At 42.5% G+C, this 20,098-nt stretch overlaps 1 non-coding gene across 1 annotated transcript; it reads left to right on the top strand.

Annotated features, from left to right (window-relative positions):
- The first annotated feature begins 13,329 nt into the window (after window positions 1–13,329).
- On the top strand, window positions 13,330–13,428 carry LOC144793284 (small nucleolar RNA U13). Its single transcript, XR_013602876.1, has one exon. It is a non-coding gene; the product is annotated as a small nucleolar RNA U13 (small nucleolar RNA).
- The last annotated feature ends 6,670 nt before the right edge of the window (window positions 13,429–20,098 follow it).

Genomic DNA, 20,098 nt, shown 5'->3' with positions numbered 1-20,098 from the left:
TAGCCAGGTTCTGAGCTGGGATGGGGCAGTGAGCTAAATAACGGTGATGGATCAAGCCCTGATCTTTGGACTGGGTAAGAGTGGTCTGCTTAATTCAGACACTCTGTTCATCACCACCCCCTTTTCTGAATCGTAGGTGGTAACAGGGGCAGGATTTTTCTCAGAGGGCGAATGATTGGCATACAGCTAGCTACCACCTTAGAGACCTGCGCCTCCAAGGAGAGATCACTATTGAACATGACACCCAGGTTCCGAACTACCCTCACCGGCTGGACCAATGAGGTTAATACGCCTTCAGTATAATGATGAACACAATGTAATAATAAACCTTTGCCTCATCTGAGGCCAGGGGTTAATAGGAAGTGCCAGGAGTAGCAGGGAGCAAGCTAAAGGTCACAGCTGCGACCCCTGACTACCCCCCAAATGAAGTCCATGGGAGCAGAGAGGGAGATTACCCCTTGTGCATTCCCAGGGAGACAGAAAGCCCACTAGCCACCAGGAAATTTAAATGAAAATAAATAATGTGTTGGGGTGGCTCACCCTGACATTGGGCCATGCCCCCACCCCAAAAGGGGCAAGAACTGTTTTTCTACACCGCCGGGGTAGGTTGGATGTTTGCCCCCAATCAGCCCCTCAGGTGGTATAGAAAACACACTAGACACCAGGGGTTTCTTTAAAAAAGAAACAAAGGGGTGAGGGCTTGACTCTATGACAGGTTGGGCCAGGGGACCATACAGTTGCTTTGTCCTGAGTGGTGTGCCTTGTGTGTATCCCACAATGTGTTTTTAAACACAATGCTGGACAGCAGCAGAACAAAACAGAAACCATGTGAAAACCATAAAGATTGTGCATGGTTCTTGTTTTGATCTCTTCCTGTCAGGGGTGCTAGACCCAACCACAAACGTGGGGTAGTATGAAGTTTGTAAATCGCTGTAGTTGCTAGAACTTTTCCTCACAGTAATGCCAAGAAAATGTGTGTTGTTTTTATTCATAATGTGCAGGTTGCAAGGTCTTCTAGGTAAAAAGAAGATCTTGGGATCTATGTGAGGCACACGACAATGAAATCCCTTGAGTGTCTAATTTTCAAAAATATCTTGGTTTGGTAGGCTTCCCTGTGTGGCTGCTGAGCCCAAGCCCCAAATACATAGGTACCAAAATTGCAAAAAAGGGTCAGTTTTCAGTGGAAAAATGTGATCAGTCCACAGTATGTTTTGTCAGTTTCCTATTGTGGGCGCTGAGCCCACAAAATACAATTGTGGTAGCATTTTTATCAGTTCAAATGTGGAAACCGTAATAGTGGGAAGTGTGTGGATCTCGATTTTTTTTAACTTTCTCTCACAGAAATGTGAGATGTGAATTTAAGCATTGCGTGAAGGTTTGAGGGCATTGTGGGCAAGAAAACAACAATTCTCTGGGTGGCGGCTGAGCCGAGTCCCAAATCTACAACTACTTACTTTGCAAAAAAAGGGTTTGTTTTGAGAAGAACATTTTGCTCTGCCCATGTTGGGTTTTGAATGCCCCGTCCTGTTGGGGTAGCTAGGCCCAACCACACAAGTGGGGTACTATTTTTTTTAGACAAGTGTTGGAAGGCTGTGTAGTAGAAAATTTGTGGATACACCAGATTTATCCCCTCACGAAAATATGAACAAAATGCATTTTCTTAGCTCGAGTTTAAGGCTTCCATGGGCTTCTGGGTAACAAAATGCCATGAAATCACACCACCTGGACTGCCAGCGGTGTCTAATTTTCAGAAATATATGGATTTCATTGGCTTCCTGTCTGACTTAGCTCTTTCAGCAGAAGGCCCCCAAATATTTTGAATTTTCCTTCCCAATTTCTGAACCCATTTTTGTTGGCTGTTAGGACTCTACACACTTAAAGCATGGTGAAAATGGTGTACAATCAATTGGCACATTTACTTTACCTGTAAAACCCTAGTAATGTGGTACTGTATGTTCCCACTCCGGTAATACAGGGCTCAAGAAGTGGGGCAGGGCTCAAGCAGCAGGGATGGCCTCTAAATGTTCAACACAGGCAGCAAAGCAGTGCTACCAGGTGCAGCAAACCAGTCTTCTGAATTACACAGCAGGCCACAGCAGCAGGCAGTCCTCTGAGATTCCTTCCTCATGTCCAGAAAGTGAGCTGAAGAGTGGGTTTAAGCGCCATATTTTTACCCTTGGTGCCCTCTTTGACATAGACGTTTCTAGCAAATTCCTTTTGAAGAGCTGAAGTTTCCTGGTTTCAAGCTGGCTGCATGAACAATGCAGGGGTGGCAAATCCTCTGTATGAAGGTGGAGCACAAGCTATTCAGTTACAACAAGGGCTGTGCCCCGGTTCCCACATCCTCACCAGTGATGGCCAATCCAGGCACACCTACACCCTCTATTGTGTTTATGTCCGGGAAGGAATAAACATAGTCCAACTTCCAACTACACCCAGCCAGGTGACCCAGTAACAGGCTGTAGAGACCAAATAGGGCAGGAAATGCCAACTTTCCAGAAGTGTCATTTTCAAAATGTTAACTTAAAATCCCACTTTACCATTAAAGATATTTTTAAATTACCAATTTCTCAGACACAAAACATCTTTACCTGTTCCGATCAAACGTAAGCACTTCGTAAATGCAATAAGGCAACTCAATGTTTTCCTATGGGGGAGGTAGGCCTTACAGTTTAGATGTTTATCACAACCAGGACATGTAAAATGTATAAATACATGTCTAACCTTTTGATTACAATGCACACTGGCCTATGGGCTACCTAGGAGTGACATATTGGTTATAAAGGGGGAGTTTATGGCTTGGCAAGGTTTTGTTTTGCCAAGTCGAAGGACAAGCCACACCATTGGTGTTCCATTTTTATCAAGAGAAGTGTGTAAATGCTGAGAAGTTGGAAAGCTTTCAATCCCTACAGCTTCCAGAACTTTCTCTGACATAAATGTGGGGAAATTGGGTGTTTTGAGCCAAGGTTGGAAGCTTTCAAGGCCTTCTGGGTAAAAAAATGTAATGGAATGCGTATGAGTCACACCACCTGGACACACCTGGGCATCTAATTTTCAGGAATTTCTGACCTTGGTGGGATTCCTTGTGTGGTGGCTTAACTTAGGCCCAAACTCCAACGCAACCTACATTGTGAAAATGTGTTGCTAATGCTGAGTGAAATGTAATGCCTTCAAGTCAAATTTTGGGAAATTTATGTGGCAGGTGGTGGTCCAGCCATACAAGAGGGATACCATTTTTATCGCAAGACATGTGGAAATACATAGTAGTAGAACATTTGCTATTATCAATTTGATTTTGCTTGGCTTCCAAATATAAGCCAGTCTGCAAGAAAGAAGACATTTCGCAAACTCTGAATCACATGATAGCATGGGTGACCCCCAAATCAAAGGTTCACAAATAACCCCTGTTCCTAAACTAACTATCTTCTGCACATTTCAGAAATCCATAGGTTTCCTTAAGACACATTTTTATTCATTATGTTTTACCATATGAATTGCTTTATGTTTGGTGCACAGTGAACACTGTATATATCCCTGTAACCAGAAGTGTCTCTCTGACATAACTATATACTGCTTTTGTAAATCGGCCATCGTGAACAAATTATAGAAGAAAAATTTGTGACCATTCGTTATTTTTTACTTCTCATTTTCATTATTTCTTTTATTTCAATGATTAGTATCTTTAGGAAAACCGTCAGGAATCTACAAAATTACCCACTTGCTGAAATCAACATTTTGTCTACTTTTCAAAAATGTATAGCTGTCTCTGGCCACACCTGATTCACCCACAAACTGCAATTAGTTTAAAACCACAAGACATCGGAATGATGGCCTACCTCTTAGGAAACTGTGGTGATGTTATGTATTAGAACACAGTGATACCATCTAGAGTGTTTATGTCTGTTCTGCCCTGAGTGTTCTCTCAGCGGCAGTTACTGTTTGTGCTGTGGCTGTGCCAGCTAGGGCGACTCTCTGTTCTCCATAATAAATACTTCTTGTAGAAACTATCACTGCGTCAGCTACACCTCTTTACAGTGGCGACAGAGGACGGGCTATTACTTTGCCACCTATCTACCTATGGCCTTTTCCATCAACAACAGTACGTTCTGCCTGCTAGCACTCTAGCTACCCAACCGTGAGTGATTTTTTTTATCACTACAATTCTACAGAGAGCCGTGCCCGTTTCATATCTCCCTCCTATTTCTGGAATTATTTTATTCATCTGGGAGATTTAAATCCTAAATACCAAGTCTTTTAAGTTTGGGAATCCATTGCCGCGTCTCAACTCTTAGGAAATAAGTTTAGCGTTGAGTTTCACCGACGCAAACTCATCCCAAAAGAAAAGAAAATTAATTTGAAGAAACGCTTTACCACACTACATCTGTTCCTCCTTGTCTCTCACCATCGTAATCATTATTGTCAGAAGTGTTCACCCTTCTGCTGTCTTCTCTAAATGATGACATCGTAGAACCTCCTTCAGGACTCAGCGATCGAGGTTTACATGTCATACGGAACAAGCTGTGCGAGCTGCATTGTTAGTAAAGCATTATCAGCACAGTAGCTTTCAGACTGACATCAGCCTGTTATATTGCATTTTTCAGCATCCATTTTCGATTGATTACTTTTACGAAGGAGCAATCCATCTATCTGCAGTTATCTACTAGGATTTACACGTACTTTTCAACTTTGATTGATGAGAAACAATATTTTTACAAACAATGTTTCAAGGTCTTTTCCTCATTACGCACTTATGCGCAAGAAGAACTTATCATTCTTTTAATGTCACGGTGACACGCACAGCACTAATCATTGCTTGTTAACGAATTACAGTGTTCCCTCAGCAAGTCTTGGTTTACAAAAAGATCCTCAAGTGCACACAGCTGATTTTCTACATTTGCTTATGTGCACAGCTTTTCATTAACATTTGTGCCCCTATTTTTTTGACAGGCTCTCCGGGAGGAGGTACAGGAGAATTAACAGCACCCTCTAATACAAGAACTTTGTCACTGGTATTGCATCGTACACACTGTTTAACCAACTCATCAACTTGGAAATCCATCCTAGTCCACCAAAAATCTGATCTGACCTTCCTTTTAGTACTAGTTCCACTCAAATGACCAGAATGAGCAGCCAAGATAATTTTCTCTCTGTAACACGTGGGGGGTACAAGTTTGTCACCTCTGACAACTTTTCCACCTTCAAGAGAAAGTTCACTGATGACTTTCCAAAACATTTGAAGATCGGGAGAAAGACATTTCTCTTTGGCCCAACCTTTTTTAATCAGCAAGACAACCTCACTAAGCAAAACATCTTTGTTAACTTCAGTGATCCAATCTTCTTCTGCAAAGGAGGGGATGTCATGATTGACACATGCCACAAAGCATTCCTCTACATCTGTTTCCAAATCTTGCTCATCTGTGCCATGAATAGGGAGCCTAGATAGACAGTCTGCTCTGCTATTCCTTCCCCCAGGGATGTACTCTACATTAAATGTATACTCCAGTTGTTTGGATGACAACATGGCTAACCGAGCAGTGGTGCGTTTGATATTCCTCCCAGACAAGATGTCAACCAACAGTCGATGATCTGTTCTGAGATTGAAAGATCTGCCCCATAAGTACGACTTGAACTTCTCAACACTCCAAGCGCAAGCTAACAGTTCTTTTTCAATTACTGAATACTTCCGTTCAACAGGGCGAAGAGTCCTGGATGCAAACCCCACAGTGTACTCTCTTCCCTCAGCAAATTGTGACAAAACAGCACACAGACCATATTCGCATGCATCAACTGTAACAACAGTTTGTCTACCTTCCACGAAAGCTTGCAAAGCAGGAGCTTTAACAATGTGACTTTTAATGAATTGAAAACCTTTCTCGCATTTTTCTGACCAGGTATATGTTGCTCCTTTTTTAAGTAGTGTTCTGAAACATTCTGTAGTTTTAGCAAAATCTTTCATGAATTTTGCTTAAAACTCACAGAGGCCGAGGAAAGACATAAGTTGTTCTTTGTTTTGAGGGACTGGTGCATTTACGATGCTTTTGATTAAGCCAGGTCTAGGTTGTATACCTTGTTCTGAAATTATATGGCCTAGATATTCAATCTCTTTTACTTTGAAAGAACACTTACTTTTCTGTAAAGTCACACCTCTGCTTTCTAACACACTAAAAACCTGATCGAGAACCAAGTCATGTTCTGCTTCATTTTTAGTAATGGTAAGAAAATCATCTTGGAATACTACAACATGGGGATTGTGTCTAAACATTTTGGTCATAAGTCTCTGAAAGACCGCAGCCGCAGAGGCCAGACCGAAAGGGAGTCAGCAGAACTGAAAGACACCATCAGGAGTGACAAATGCCGTGAGGTGTCGGGACTGAGGATGAAGTTCGACCTGATGATATGAGGCTTTGAGGTCCAATTTGGTAAACCATAAAAAAGACCCAACTTTCGCAATAAAGTCCTCAATGCGTGGAAACGGTGTGGTGATGTGATGTATTAGAACACAGTGATGCCATCTAGAGTGTTTATGTCTGTTCTGCTCTGACTGTTCTCTCAGCGGCAGTTACTGTTTGTGCTGTGGCTGTGCCAGCTGGGACGGCTCTCTGTTCTCCATAATAAATACTTCTTTTAGAAACTATCACTGCGTCAGCTACACATCTTTACAGAAATGCACAAACTATGGTAAAAAAAAATGGTTTCGATGATACATCTCTGCTTGTTCCTTATAGCTCGGAAGATGGTTACCCTAGCACAGCAATCCTTTTGCTGATGTCATATTAATAAAACAAAAAACAAACATTTTATTGCACAGAACTTTGTTCCCGAAAACACTTAATTTAGCTATATTTACTTTCGCAGTTCCCTCCTGGGTAATCTCCAAAACCAAGGCTACCTTTAGACCCTGCATGATGTTGATAAAAATGATGTGCATTTAAGCATTGATACATTTTAATTGCAATGGGCTACCTAGGGCCTATTTTAGGGGTGACTTCTATGTAATAAAAGGAGAGTTTATGGCTTGGCATGAGGGTTACTTTGCCAAGTTGAATTGGCGGTTTAAAACATATTTTAAGGGGCTACTTAAGTGTGTGGCACAATCAGTGCTACAGGCCTACTAGTAGGATGTAATTTACAGCCCCTTGGTATATAGTACATCACTTTACTAGGGATGAATAAATAATTAAATATGACAACAAAAAGGTTCCAGAGGGTCAATAACAGGGTGTGAGTCTATGGTGAGCAAGGAACAAACAGTGAAGAGATAACCCCAGACCGACTACTGAGATGGTTCACAGTGACAACCTAGTGGTTGTCACTGTGAACCGTCACTGTGAACCATCTCAGTAGTCGGTCTGGGGTTATCTCTTCACTGTTTGTTCCTTGCTCACCATAGACTCACACCCTGTTATTGACCCTCTGGAACCTTTTTGTTGTCATATATCCTTGGGGGTGGTTCCTAGAGTCTGGTCTTTAAATATTCCCCTGGGTCCTATCACACCGTTATGTTTATATTAAATAATTAAATATGCCAATTAAATATGTGCCAATTTTACCATGCTTTTTATGGAGTTAGCACAAGCACTTTAGCACAGGTAGCAGTGGTACAGTGCACAGTCCTAAAGCCAACAAAAATGAATTCATCAAAATAGGAAGTGATAGAAATGGGGGTCTCTAGTTGGCAGCGGTCCACACCCTGTCCTAGTATGGACCCTAACTCTAGTCAAGGTGAGTAAATGATGCCCTCAGAATAAACCATACTTACCCCCTTAGTAGCTTGGCAAGAGCAGACAGGCTTAGCTCGGAGGCAATGTGGAAAGTATTTGTACACAAACTAACAAAGTGAAAATCTTGCAAAACTACTCCACACTAGTTTAGAAAAAGCAAGTATTTATCTGATCAAAATAAGACCACAATTACAAAAATCCAACATAAACAATTCAAGATATGCATTTTCAAGGTTAAATAAAGTTATATGGCCAGATGTACGACCCTAACTTGCATGCGCAGGCGGGTTTGCAACCCGTTCATTTGTGCGTGCAAAATGGCCCAATGCCATGTACAATTCCTAAATAGCAGGTCGCAATTTATTTGCGCCTCGCTATTTAGGAATTGTGACTCGCTATTAGGAAGCGGAGTTCCCTTCCTAATAGCGTCCGCAAAGCAATGTGTCAATGTTTTGAGACCGCAATTGGTTGTGCTTCACCAGGACAAAATACCCTAAAAGCATTAAAATTCAAAGACGGCGAGTGGCGCAGGGGAAGTGACAAATCAGAAAAGCCAATGATGTGTCGGGTCCTTACTGCTTTGCAGGTCAGTGGCACAGAGACGCTCAGACACAATGCGTTGCGCAGAGGAGGTGATGCATCGTGATAAACAAGGATGCGTCAGTTCCTTAAGATGGTACAGAGTCATTGAGCCATCCATGTGTGGCAACGATGCGTGGTACAGGGGAAGTGATGTATTTTTTTACAGGCACAAGACTTCGGTTCCTTATGGTGGTGTCAATGATAAAATCGGACCCTGGAGATGATGCATCAATGGGGTATCGAAAGTCGAGTCATGCTGTGTTGAATCCACAGTGTTGAATCAGGCGCTATGTCGGAAGGTGCGTAATAGACTTTGGTAAGGCGGTGTTTGAGCGCAGTTCTTCGGGGACACCGTGGCACAAAGTTGGGTCCTGCAATGAAAGCTGCAGTCGTTGCGTCGAACGGGGACCATGCTTCGGTGCAGGCAGCAGTTTTGAAGATGATGTGCCTATTCTGAATGACGCTTGGAGTCGATGGGTGTATGTGTCCTGAGGGCGGCCGACACGACAGCTAGGAGAGCTATTGAGACAGGCGCGGTTTGAAGGTATCAGGTCGTGTCCTTAGAAGACGGTGATCTATTATGGAAAATGATGACTCTCAAGAAAAACCTTTTTTATAAATAAAGTGGGATTAGAAGCATTACCAAGCCCCCTCCATTTTACATGATTCATCCCTCAGAGGCATAAGAACCCAAATTGAACCTTTATAACAGCTGGCTCTTGTTAAAGGATTCTTTCTGACAATCGGACTCCATGGTATTTTGTGCTGTTTTCCATTCTTAAAAATTAAAGAACCTGGTCCACTGTGGATAGGAGTCCCTGTGCAGGGCAAACGTATATCTGGAAAAGGTCCTGAGGAAGGTAGCTGTGCCACCGAAACGCGCGTCGACCTTGTGCGGAATCTCATGTCATCTTTTGAGATTTAACTGTGGGCAGAGATTTTTCTTTGTCATATATAACTCGTTCATATACAGATATAAAGTGAATGGATTTGATGAGAGTATGGATGGATGGTATGTTTGTAGAGTGTTTGTTTTGTATCCAGGGCCATGAGTGTTTTATGTAGACTGTGATTGTTTTTTATTGTGTATTCAATTTAAGTCATGTATCTTTGATAAAAGAAATTCCTGTGATTTATGTACATACTCTATTTGTGATGGAATATGATAAAATGAGAAAAGAAATATTTTTTGATACAGATAATGAATGAAATAAATATAAATACCCCAAAAAAGTTTCTTACAATAATGAAATAAAAAAAGAAATGTTTTGAAAAAATAAATATAGAATGTTCTATTTATTGGCTGTCACAAGTGTACTTTAAAATTGATTGTGATAAATTTCTTCAGTGAAGTGCTATGGTCAATGAGGGAAATCTCATTTTTCTTGCACTGAGAGGACTCTACGTCTTTTTGTGGTGTGTTTTGTTTCATTGGCACTCTGCCCAGACACAGAGTGGTGTACGATTTTTATCTGGAATGCATGGCAACATTGGGTGGTAGGAATGTTGTGATTCTCCAAAGTTTCCAGAACTTTCCCACACAGACATTTCAGGAATATGTGAGTTTTTAGCCGATTTTTCCTGGGTAGAATAAACATTGTGGCATGCAAAACACACCATCCTTACCCTCCATAGATTTCTAATTTTCAGAAATATCTGGGTATGTTAGGTTGCACTTGTTGGTGGGTGAAACAGGGCTTATAATTCGCAGCTACCCACAACTACAAACTGGGTAATTTTTCTTTCAGATTTTTTGATGTGATTTTTAGAGCCCACAGGCTGTTGATACAATATTTGGGGGGGAAAGGTATGAAGACTTAAGCATGATCTACCCTACACATCCAAAAAAGGGCTTAGCATTAGGGGAGGAGGGAATCCCCAGCAGACAATTGGTTAATGATATAGTAAACAAAGCGTGGGCATGGTATGGTCTTGGATTAGATTAACACATTGTTTGATAGCTCTGAAAAGAGATTTTCTTTTGTTTAGATGCATCGATAACTGTGGACTCACAATGAGGTCTTCAGCGTTGATGAAGAGTTCCCTGTGTCTAGTGAAGAGGACTTTCATGTTTGCACATGCATGGGCCCTCAATGTCCACTACTAAAGAGTGCCTGTGAGGGGCATGTTTAATGTGCCCCGGCACGTGGATGGCGCATTCAGCACATCCCAAGCAAGCCCTGTTTACTTCAGTAGTATGACACATACACATGAACAAAAAGTATTCCCTTACTTGCATGTTATCACATCAACACGATTGAAAGAATTAACTTTTTTCTCCAAAATCTCCTACTATGGGGCAAAAAGGTCGAAGTGCCATTTGCGGACAGGTTGGGGTATGTGTGTGGGTGGGGGGGAGTTGCTGTTACTTGTCCCATGATGTCCTTACAGCGTGTCTTTCATTGGTGTCCTGCCATGAAGCCCTGTGTCGTTTACTTTGAGTGCTTACCAGCCTTGTGAAAGATATTTCTATTATGTACTGTCGAGTTACCAGTGTAAGCCAAAGGATATCAGGCGCTTTTGTCTTTTCAAATCGAGCATTCGAGACCTCTTGTATATACTTTAGTATATACTTATATGTGTATACTTGTCTGCTTCTGCTTAGGGCAGAGGTCTTCAAACTTTTTTGCTCTGAGCCCCCTAAGGAAAATGTTTTGAGGTCGGGCCGCCCTCCAAAACTTCATGGCAAGACTTGGGCAAGGGGAAGTAGTAAAGCTGAGCAAAGCTGAGTGTGGGGCTCTCATGTGTTGTGAAGCCGAGGGTGCGACAGCGACCAAGGTGCCTACTTCCTGAAAGAAATGTAATTGGGGGCAATTGGTTAATCACCAAATGTAAGGCCTGCTTGGGACCCAGTGTAAGCCTTAATTAATGGAGTCACTGGAAGTTTCATGATGACACATGACATAAGGGTGTTAGATTCTGGAAAGTATAATTTTTTAATGGATACTTATAGAAATGCTTGCACTAGGTACAGTCTGATTACCTATTACTAAAGACATGCTTTGAAAGTCCTTGTTTATCATAAACACTAAACATAGAGCCACTGGAATCGTATCATTCTGTGGCTCTTTTCACAGAATTATGGATCTTCCACATTTGCCACATAAACCATCACCTAGTGGAGAAGCTGCAGCTTTTAGAAAAAAATATTTCTAGCTCAAAAGGATCAAAAGTTACTAAAAAGTGGCGCTGTGTTCCCACGCAGTGGAAGGCCCTTCACAAAGATTAACTGGCCACCTTCCACCTGCTTATTTCTGTATTTGTTAAACTGGTACTAATGAGGTAAAATATTTGCCCAAATAGTATTATGTATAAAAAGTACAAAATAATGAAGTAATAGTGTCAGAAAATATGGCCGTATTATGTGCATTTGCTTCTTGCATAGTTTTGTCAACACTGCTGCATAATTTGGTGCTCCCCTGTCACATAATTCCTGTGACTCTGACTAAACCATTCTGCAGCACCATATCTTATACTGTGTATACAGTTTTAAAATAATGATATTCATATTCACATTCACAGTGCTTTATGTTAGAGGAGGGGACCTGTAACACTTTATATACACACATACGTTCCCTTTTCCCCACTGGGCCCACCAGGATTCAATTCTGTGACTGTTTGACCTCACACACACCTCTGCAATGATTGCATTAACAAATTGAGGTCTCATAAGCATTAATTATTTTTAGGTCTCGCCTTGGCAGTGCATGCGCTGCTTGCACTGTCTCAGCGAGACCTAAAGTAATCTGTATGTTGGCTTAAACTTCATGTAATCAGTTTTTCCGCTTCCTATTGGCTTACTTGTGGTAGTGTTGTTGTTATCTCCCTTTCTGTTGGCTGTTGGTCGTTTGCTAACTTCCTTGTAGTCCCGATACAGCGGCACCTAACTACAGTATTAGTTCGCTCTGCTTGCACTTCTTTTAATTGAAGTGCAGTGTGCCATCTGTTTTTCACACTGTAGCCTGCCTTTGTAATTGGAGACTTTTGAGCAGCTGGCTAGTTTTTGCTGTGTGATTCCTACGCTGCTCCACCCCACCGTCTCTGCTTTCACTCCCCCTCGGTCACAGAGGGGGGTTGTGCTGCTGTATGAGGCATTTTTATCAGCGCGGCTCCCCTTTATGAGCGCCGCACTGGTTCTGCTTTCATTCTTGTATTTATTTACCCTGCTCCTCCACCCCACCGCTCTCTCTCCCCCCTCCATTTCAATCAATCACGGGCTCCAGCATCACAGCGGAGGCACATGGACAAGAACAGAGGGCTGTGTTGGTAGTCTCTCATGCCCTCACTATAAGGCTGAAGAGCTACCGACAGAGACCGGTGTCCCTGCCTCGCCCGGTGCTGAAAATCACAGCTCGCAGAGCTTGTTTAAAAGCTGTGTTTTGACTGTCCTACAAGGCTGTGAGATTTTGAGGACAATCAGCTCAGCGCAAACTCTCCTGTGTAAACAATACACCGCAGTTGACCCTGTACCCTGCAGACTTGCCCATCCTCCCACAGCGGTGCACTCAGAGCGCCTTGTTCAATGCAAACAGTGCATTCTTTAAGCGGAGCCATTTACAGGCCAGTCCGTACTGCCAGAACTTGGGTAAAGCACTCAAAGCTCTTCATTCTTTGCACGGAGACACGGAAGGCGCTGCACGCCCTAAACTGGAATATTTATATTTTAGCCCATGTTTCCAGAGCTTGGCCATCGCACTCAGTCAGCTAGCTCCTCACTCACAACTGAAGACAGCTGTCCTAGTCTATCGCCTTGCACCCAAATGGAAAGGGATATTCACAAACCTACTAGTCTAGGCTCCACGACCTTCAGCTTCTTGTGGTAAAGTGCCAAACACGGAAAATAAAAATAAATCCAGCTCTCGGTACTTGATACTGCGCCATTGAAAAACACCACCAATAAGAATCCAAGAATGTCCATTTGTTTGATGACGTCTGACTGGCTTATAACAATTACTGCTATGTCCCTTAAGTGGGCTTCATGAGAGGATCACATTCTCTGGTGCTACTCCACAGGCATGAATTTTCGATCCTTCTGGTTCTTCCAAATGATAAGTGTGTTTTCATGCATATACGTGACGTGTGACGTCCCATCTTTGTTACGACTTTGCACATTACCCTTCTGAGCTATAACTGGAGGTGCATTGTAATAATGGAGTATATATTGTGTTAAAGTAAGTGCTAAACTGTCTAAATCGGTGAATGGAGTTTTAAATGAAGTGTTTAATCAGTATGAAAATCTGATCCGTGCTTAAGTTCGTAATCTACAAATTTCAGGTTAGAAAACTAGTTTAGTAGCTAAGCTGGTTAATACACTTATTGCAGCAATGTAATGTACTGTGAACTGATGGTAAAAACCCTGCTAGATCTGTATCATATTTGATTGGGTATTGCACTTTTTTTTTTTAACACAAGCACCAACCATAGTAAAAGAGATCAGTTTGTTAGGCATCTGCTGCAAACATCACCATGTAAATTGTAAGGGATATTCCTGACTTCTAGCAAGCTTTAACTCATTCTTAAATCATAATTGTGTCTTTATTTTTTATATATCAACCTAACTAAATGCGACACTTTACATGTACATTTTATAGGAAATAGCACATTTTTGGCTGTTCCCAGTATGTATTTCTTTGGACTCTGCACATTGAGAGATCACCATATGGATTACCACTGCATGCGTTTCCTTTAGAAACAAGCATTTGCAATGCAATAGGTCTCGCACGTACGCGTGATTGAGCTACTGGTATTGTAAATGACAATGCCCTATTATTTATGTTTTTCTTTTTAAAACATAAATAAAAGGCTTTGTCATTTACAATGGCAATAACTTAAACTCGCGTAAATCCGAGACCTATTGCATTGCAAATGCTTGTTCATTTAAGATGTGTGTTATTTTATCTGCAGTTACCTGCAAGTGAAAATACTGAACAAAATAGTTAAAGAAATGTTGTTCTTTTTAATCGTGTCTTTGACCCTGCCTTGCACTTCAGCTGCTGTTTGTAAATGAAGACAGCTTGGAAACACAGTAAATCAACAAATTCGTGCTTCCAGGCTATTTTCATTTACAACTTCTTACTGAGGCCTTTGCGCCCCCCCCCCCCCCTGGGAACACTGCCAAGGCCCCCCAGGGGTGCGCGCCCCACAGTTTAAACACCTCTGGCTTAGGACCTTTTTCTGTTCAACTGCCTCAATTTAACTATCTTCATAGAAAACCATCCTAGAGGTCAGTAAAATGCTAGAATTGCTTTCTGCTTAAGGACTTTTTTTTAAAAACAAAATTCTGGCAACAACCTCTATTTACCTTTCTTGATAGAAAACGACCAGAGGAGGTAATTAAAATACCAGAATCACATTAGCAGTCTCTAGATTCTAGTCCATATAAATGGTCTTCAACGAGCACCCATAGACAATAATATTTTTTTTTATCTAATATTTTCAGTAATATGACCACAAAGACCCTACCCTGATTTTATATTAAAAACAGAGCATTGGACTATACCATTTCCCGTTGAAAGGCAATATTTCTCTCCATGTGTTCCCATACCTGATGTGTTACGCAGTTTGGTGCTTACTTTCCCTCCATGTTAAAGAACAGTAGGTGTTTCAGGCTAATGTGTTTCAGGCTAATGTGCTGCATAGCTAAACACATATAAGGTCCCAAAGGCGAGACCGATTGCACTGCAAATGCTTGTTTTATTTCTTATTCAATCTATGCTGGAGATTGTATTAATGGGCATCTGCTGGTGCAGTGGCACCTCTGTTGTTTGACTGTTGCTGTCTTTTCATACAGTGGGCAATTGCTGAATTCTGCTTTCAAAGGCCCCCTTGGTGTGCACTGCCGCAGGTGCACCCCACCTGTGCCTAATTTCTTACTTGCCAATTTGGTGAGTACTGATTTTTCAACTATTTTCATATTTATCATTTGTTTATCTATTGTGCCTGGAAAGACAGAACATCGTTTTTGCCTGGTATGACAGAGCATTCTTTGCCTGGTATGACAGAGCATTTTTTTTGCCTGGTATGACAGAGCATATTTTTTGCCTGGTATGACAGAGCATCTTTTTTTACCTGGTATGACAGAGCATTTTTTGCCTGGTATGACAGAGCATCTTTTTTGCCTGGTATACAGAGCATTTTTTTTTTGCTGGCATGAGAGAGCATCTTTTTTGCCTGGTATGACAGAGCATCTTTTTGCCTGGTATGACAGAGCATTGTTTGCCTGGTATGACAGAACATTTTTTGCCTGGTATGACAGGGCATATGTTTTGCCTGGTATGACAGAGCATTTTTTTGCCTGGTATGACAGAGTATATTTTTCGCTTGGTATGACAGAGAATCTTGTTGTGCCTGGTAACACAGAGCATTTTTTGCCTGGTTTTACAGAGCATCTTTTCGCTTGGTAGGAACGCATCTTTTAGCACTGCTTAAAACTGGCTTTGAGGACTTAAAAGGGACAACCCCTGTCTCTTTGAAATGCATCATCCGACGACACCTGAGCTTTTTAAGAACTCGTGCAATATGCTTGAGTCCCCGCTTAGAGTAAGAAAATGTGTCGAGTCGGCCCCCTTGACATGCTTTGTTAGCGCCATCAACAAGACAGGTTGATACCACCGCGGACAGGGACATTAAAACCCAGTAATTGCATTGGTGCAAGCCATAACTTGGGAAAATTCAAGAAAAATAAATGACTCCCGCCACAAGGAACAGGCATCAAAGACGCCGTCAGCATATGCCTGGGGACCTCATTACAAAATGGAGGAGCCGGAAGGGCTCTCTAAAGAGGCAGATGCCGCCGTCTAACTAGGACCGGTTCCTTGACAGACTTTCGTGCGCCATTCCGTGGCGCGGAGCAGCACTGCGCTGTAATTTGGGTAATGGCGCTCCCTCAGCAGAACAACACAACATCGCAACCCTGCCTTCATTGAAATGTTTTATATCATCCGACTTTTGGAGGAAAAAAAGGGAGAGATGTTTAATATACCAGAACGAGTGGGTTATTGCATTCTGTGGAACATACAGCCAGATTAATAATTGAAAATTGCGCTCACAAAGGGCCAGATTCTGAGAATCTGGCCCTTTGCGAGCGCAATTTTTGCATTTGGGATTCATCATCCCAAATGCAAAAATCGCTAATAGCAAATTCGCAAAATTGCGATGAATTGCATTTAAGGAATCTCTATTTGAGATTCCTTAAATGGACACCCCTGCAGCCTTGAAATCGCATCCTTATTTGCGATTAGCAAATTGCTAATCGCAAATAAGGATTGACTCCCAATTCATTCCTATGGGCCTTTAGGCCCATAGGAATGAATGGGGAGTTATTCCTTATTTGCGATTAGCAATTTGCTAATCGCAAATAAGGAGGCTGTAGGAATCGCAATTTATTTTGCGAATTCTACATGAATCCCGATTTGCAAGTCCTTAATTGCGATTCCTTAATAATCGCTATTAAGGACTCGCAAATCGGGACATTGATGAATCTGGGGGTTAGTATTTTAAACAGCAGGCTGCACCTAGCAGTCTGAGCACACGTCGACTCTCCTTTAAGAAGTGTTTACTTGCTCAGTGTAATTGAACATTTTGTCAGGTCTTCAGTAATGCTTGTGTTCCCTGCGTTTTCGGCAGCGCCATAATTGGCTTTCATCTGGCCCCGCGAGGGCTGGTGTTCGAACTGCGAAAAGTGATGACTTGAAGCGCTTTAAAAAAAAGTGTCGCAAAGTGCAGCTCTAGGACAGTGTTGTGCGTCTTCCATTGGGCATTTCTCAAAAGTTTACTTTACGAATTCACATAGGCATGGTTACTCCCTAAGTAATTTCTCTGCATAAAGTTATTTTGCACAAGGGGTTCACTAAGTAGAAAATATACTTTGCATTCACTTTGCCATGGATATCATGGAGCTGAACGCAAAGGGGGCTTATTTGCAAGCCCTTGCGCCGCCGGTGCCTCACTTTTTCCCATGCCACATTTAAGCCCTCCTATGCTCATGAGGTTGCGCTGTGCTCATGACGAGCTGAGCTTGTCATGATCCGCCCGGCGCTCACACGTGGGGATAATTCCCCTGCTGTGCTGAGCGTTCTAAAGAAACGGGCGTGGTTGTGACGAACTCAGCTCGTCATGAGCACAGCGCCACTGTGAGGCATGACAAACTGAGCTCGTCATGGGCACAGGGGCACTGTGCGCGCCCCCCGACCTCCAGCACGGCAGGGGAATTACCCCCGCAGCCAAGGGGTTAACATGGGTAAAAGTGACGCACTGGCGGCGCAAGGGGCTTGTAAACAAGCCCCAAAATGTTTTTCCATGCGCAAATTAGACTTAGGCCTGGATAAAGTTGCCATGTATGCATGTGTAAATCCAGGGCTTTAAGTGGGAAGAAAAAACGTGGGGGGGTCTCTGAAACAGGCGTGGCCAATGTAATTAAGGGCGTGGCTTAAAACACATAAGCTAAAAATCTTTGCTTAGCATAGTGTGCCGCATGGCTTGTATTTTGCTGTTTCAGTCATTGCATCCAGAGATATGATACAACAAGTAACATCATATCTACACACGTCAGGACTATTGGCTTTGTCAATGGTTGTTAGTTGCATAAGATAAATAAGCAACCACTATGGCTTGTATATAATATTGTTTAAAGCCCTAGTGACACCACGACAATGTTGCTGCCCTGAGTTTAAAAAAAGAGAAGGGAAATCCAGAGAGAAAATGACTCTCTTTAAAGGATTTCCCTTCCCCTACAAGGCTCACCTGGCATGACGTCATGCCGTAACTTCTCCACTGATGAGAAGTGAGCAGTGTGAGCGCGCGCACATCACATTGACGTCACTGCTATCACTGCAGTCCGAGAAAAAACGGACCGCCTGTGCCAGGGGACAAAACAGAGCCCGAGAGAGACCCGTTTAAAGTCCCCCTTTAAAAAACTGCTGGTGCTCAGCACCGGTGAGACGCGGCCCACTTAAAGCCCTGTGTATACCAGGTGTCTTAAAAACTACAATGCACGAACACGATTGTGACCCATGTAAAGCCTTGTGTGGATAATGCAGGGAGAACGGGCGTTTTTAAACATTAGTCACACCTGTATATATGTACAAAACTTGATATACCCATGGACGTGCCAGAGGAGTACCTAAGAACATGCCTTGCAGATCTGATTTAGAGTTAACAAATAGTAGCATTTACGTATAGGTGAGTAAATCAAATTGCCCAGATCACATGTTAGACTGGCACATTGAAGCTGATTTTGTCACTATAAGTCACTGATGTGCATCCTTTCCCTCCCCTATTTTCTTCTCCCACAATCCTACATCTGTACGTAGATTCACATGACTCGACCCCTCCCGTGAGGTAGGATTCCCAGGGTGACAGCACCTAAAAGTAGGGCGACCAAAATTTTAAAGTAAAAAACCGGGACATTTCACAAAAATAGAATGACTACGATGTTACTTTCACCGAGCCCACAGAATGACAGTGCTCATCAGCATAGAATTACAGAAGAGGCAAAAAGAACATGAATAAAATGCAATTATTAAACCAGTATCATGCCTGTTAATTAAATTTCTTTCTTATAACAGCTGCTAACAAGCCCTGCTTTGGAAAACATAAAAATGCACCTCCCAACATTTTCAGTCGATCTTCTCTAAAAACTGTGACATGAGCTATGATTCATGAAATCTGCAGGAACAGCTGGTGAAAAAACGGGACTGTCCCAGCAAATCTGGGACACCGAGTCACCTTATGTAGAAGACCCTGCAAAAACCATTAATGTTTAAGCATTAAGGGAGACTACACATGGCACCCTTGTTTGACCCTTGTGGGCCCTTCTCTGTATCCTTTACCAGCTCTTTTCAAATACATGCACTCACAGGCAAAAATCTACCTGACACACGCACGCAACACCCCTCACTCACACTATATCTCTTCTGCACTCCATTAAACTGGACAACAGCAACCTGTTTTGCCCCACATTCCTCATCTCCCCTGGTCCCTGATCACCCAGTATACCAGTGCAAATCGCCTAATCAGCGCCTCAGTTACACCTTAAAGGGTGGAAAGAGAACCCACAACTCACACTCCCTTTGCCCTCCCGCAAAACACCTGGCAACAAAGACATATCTAATTTAAATGAAGTATGAACTTCTAGTAATACCGTCACTGGATAGGGAGTTATTGGCGCTGGGACACACTCACACAGAGACACTTATTTAGAGATGAGGGTCGGGATATTCCACCACTAACTTAGCAGAAGTCCCATCCACTGTATTACAATTCCAATATAGCCTATGGTACTTGTAACATGTCAGATGAGATATCCATATTGTTATGATGGAATATCCTGTCTACCAAACTCTAAATAAGCCATGGGTTACAGGAGGTAGACATGAGATAATGGGCTGTCAGTCGTCCATATGTGGAGACGGCAGCAGGACACACTGATAATGCTATGGATAGAGACAAAAACTAAAAACAGGAAATTACACAGGACACTCAAACGCTCAAACCCCATGTGATTGACAGTGGTTAGAAAAATTGCAAGCATTCCTCCCATCACATTCTGTGTGGTCTATGTACCGCCCTAAGCGGCAAGGGTATTTCCAGACATGTGTCTCATGTGTACTGTGCCACTGGAACCGACCTACAGCAGACTGAAGAGCCCCAATCAGGGCGAAATTGGTCTTGAGTTGCTTGTGTTCTGGTTCATGGAGAACCTGGCCTGACAGTTCGGGCTGGAGTGTTCCTATTGGAGCAGGGTCAAGACTAATTTGCATATTTCTCGGTCCAAAGTGAGGTGGCATGGTGGGTAA

The sequence above is a fragment of the Lissotriton helveticus genome, chromosome 11 (assembly GCF_964261635.1).
Source record: "Lissotriton helveticus chromosome 11, aLisHel1.1, whole genome shotgun sequence".
NCBI lineage: Eukaryota > Metazoa > Chordata > Amphibia > Caudata > Salamandridae > Lissotriton > Lissotriton helveticus.
The sequence above is the reverse complement of the archived record's forward strand: the minus strand, read 5'-3'. Positions and strand labels throughout refer to the sequence as shown.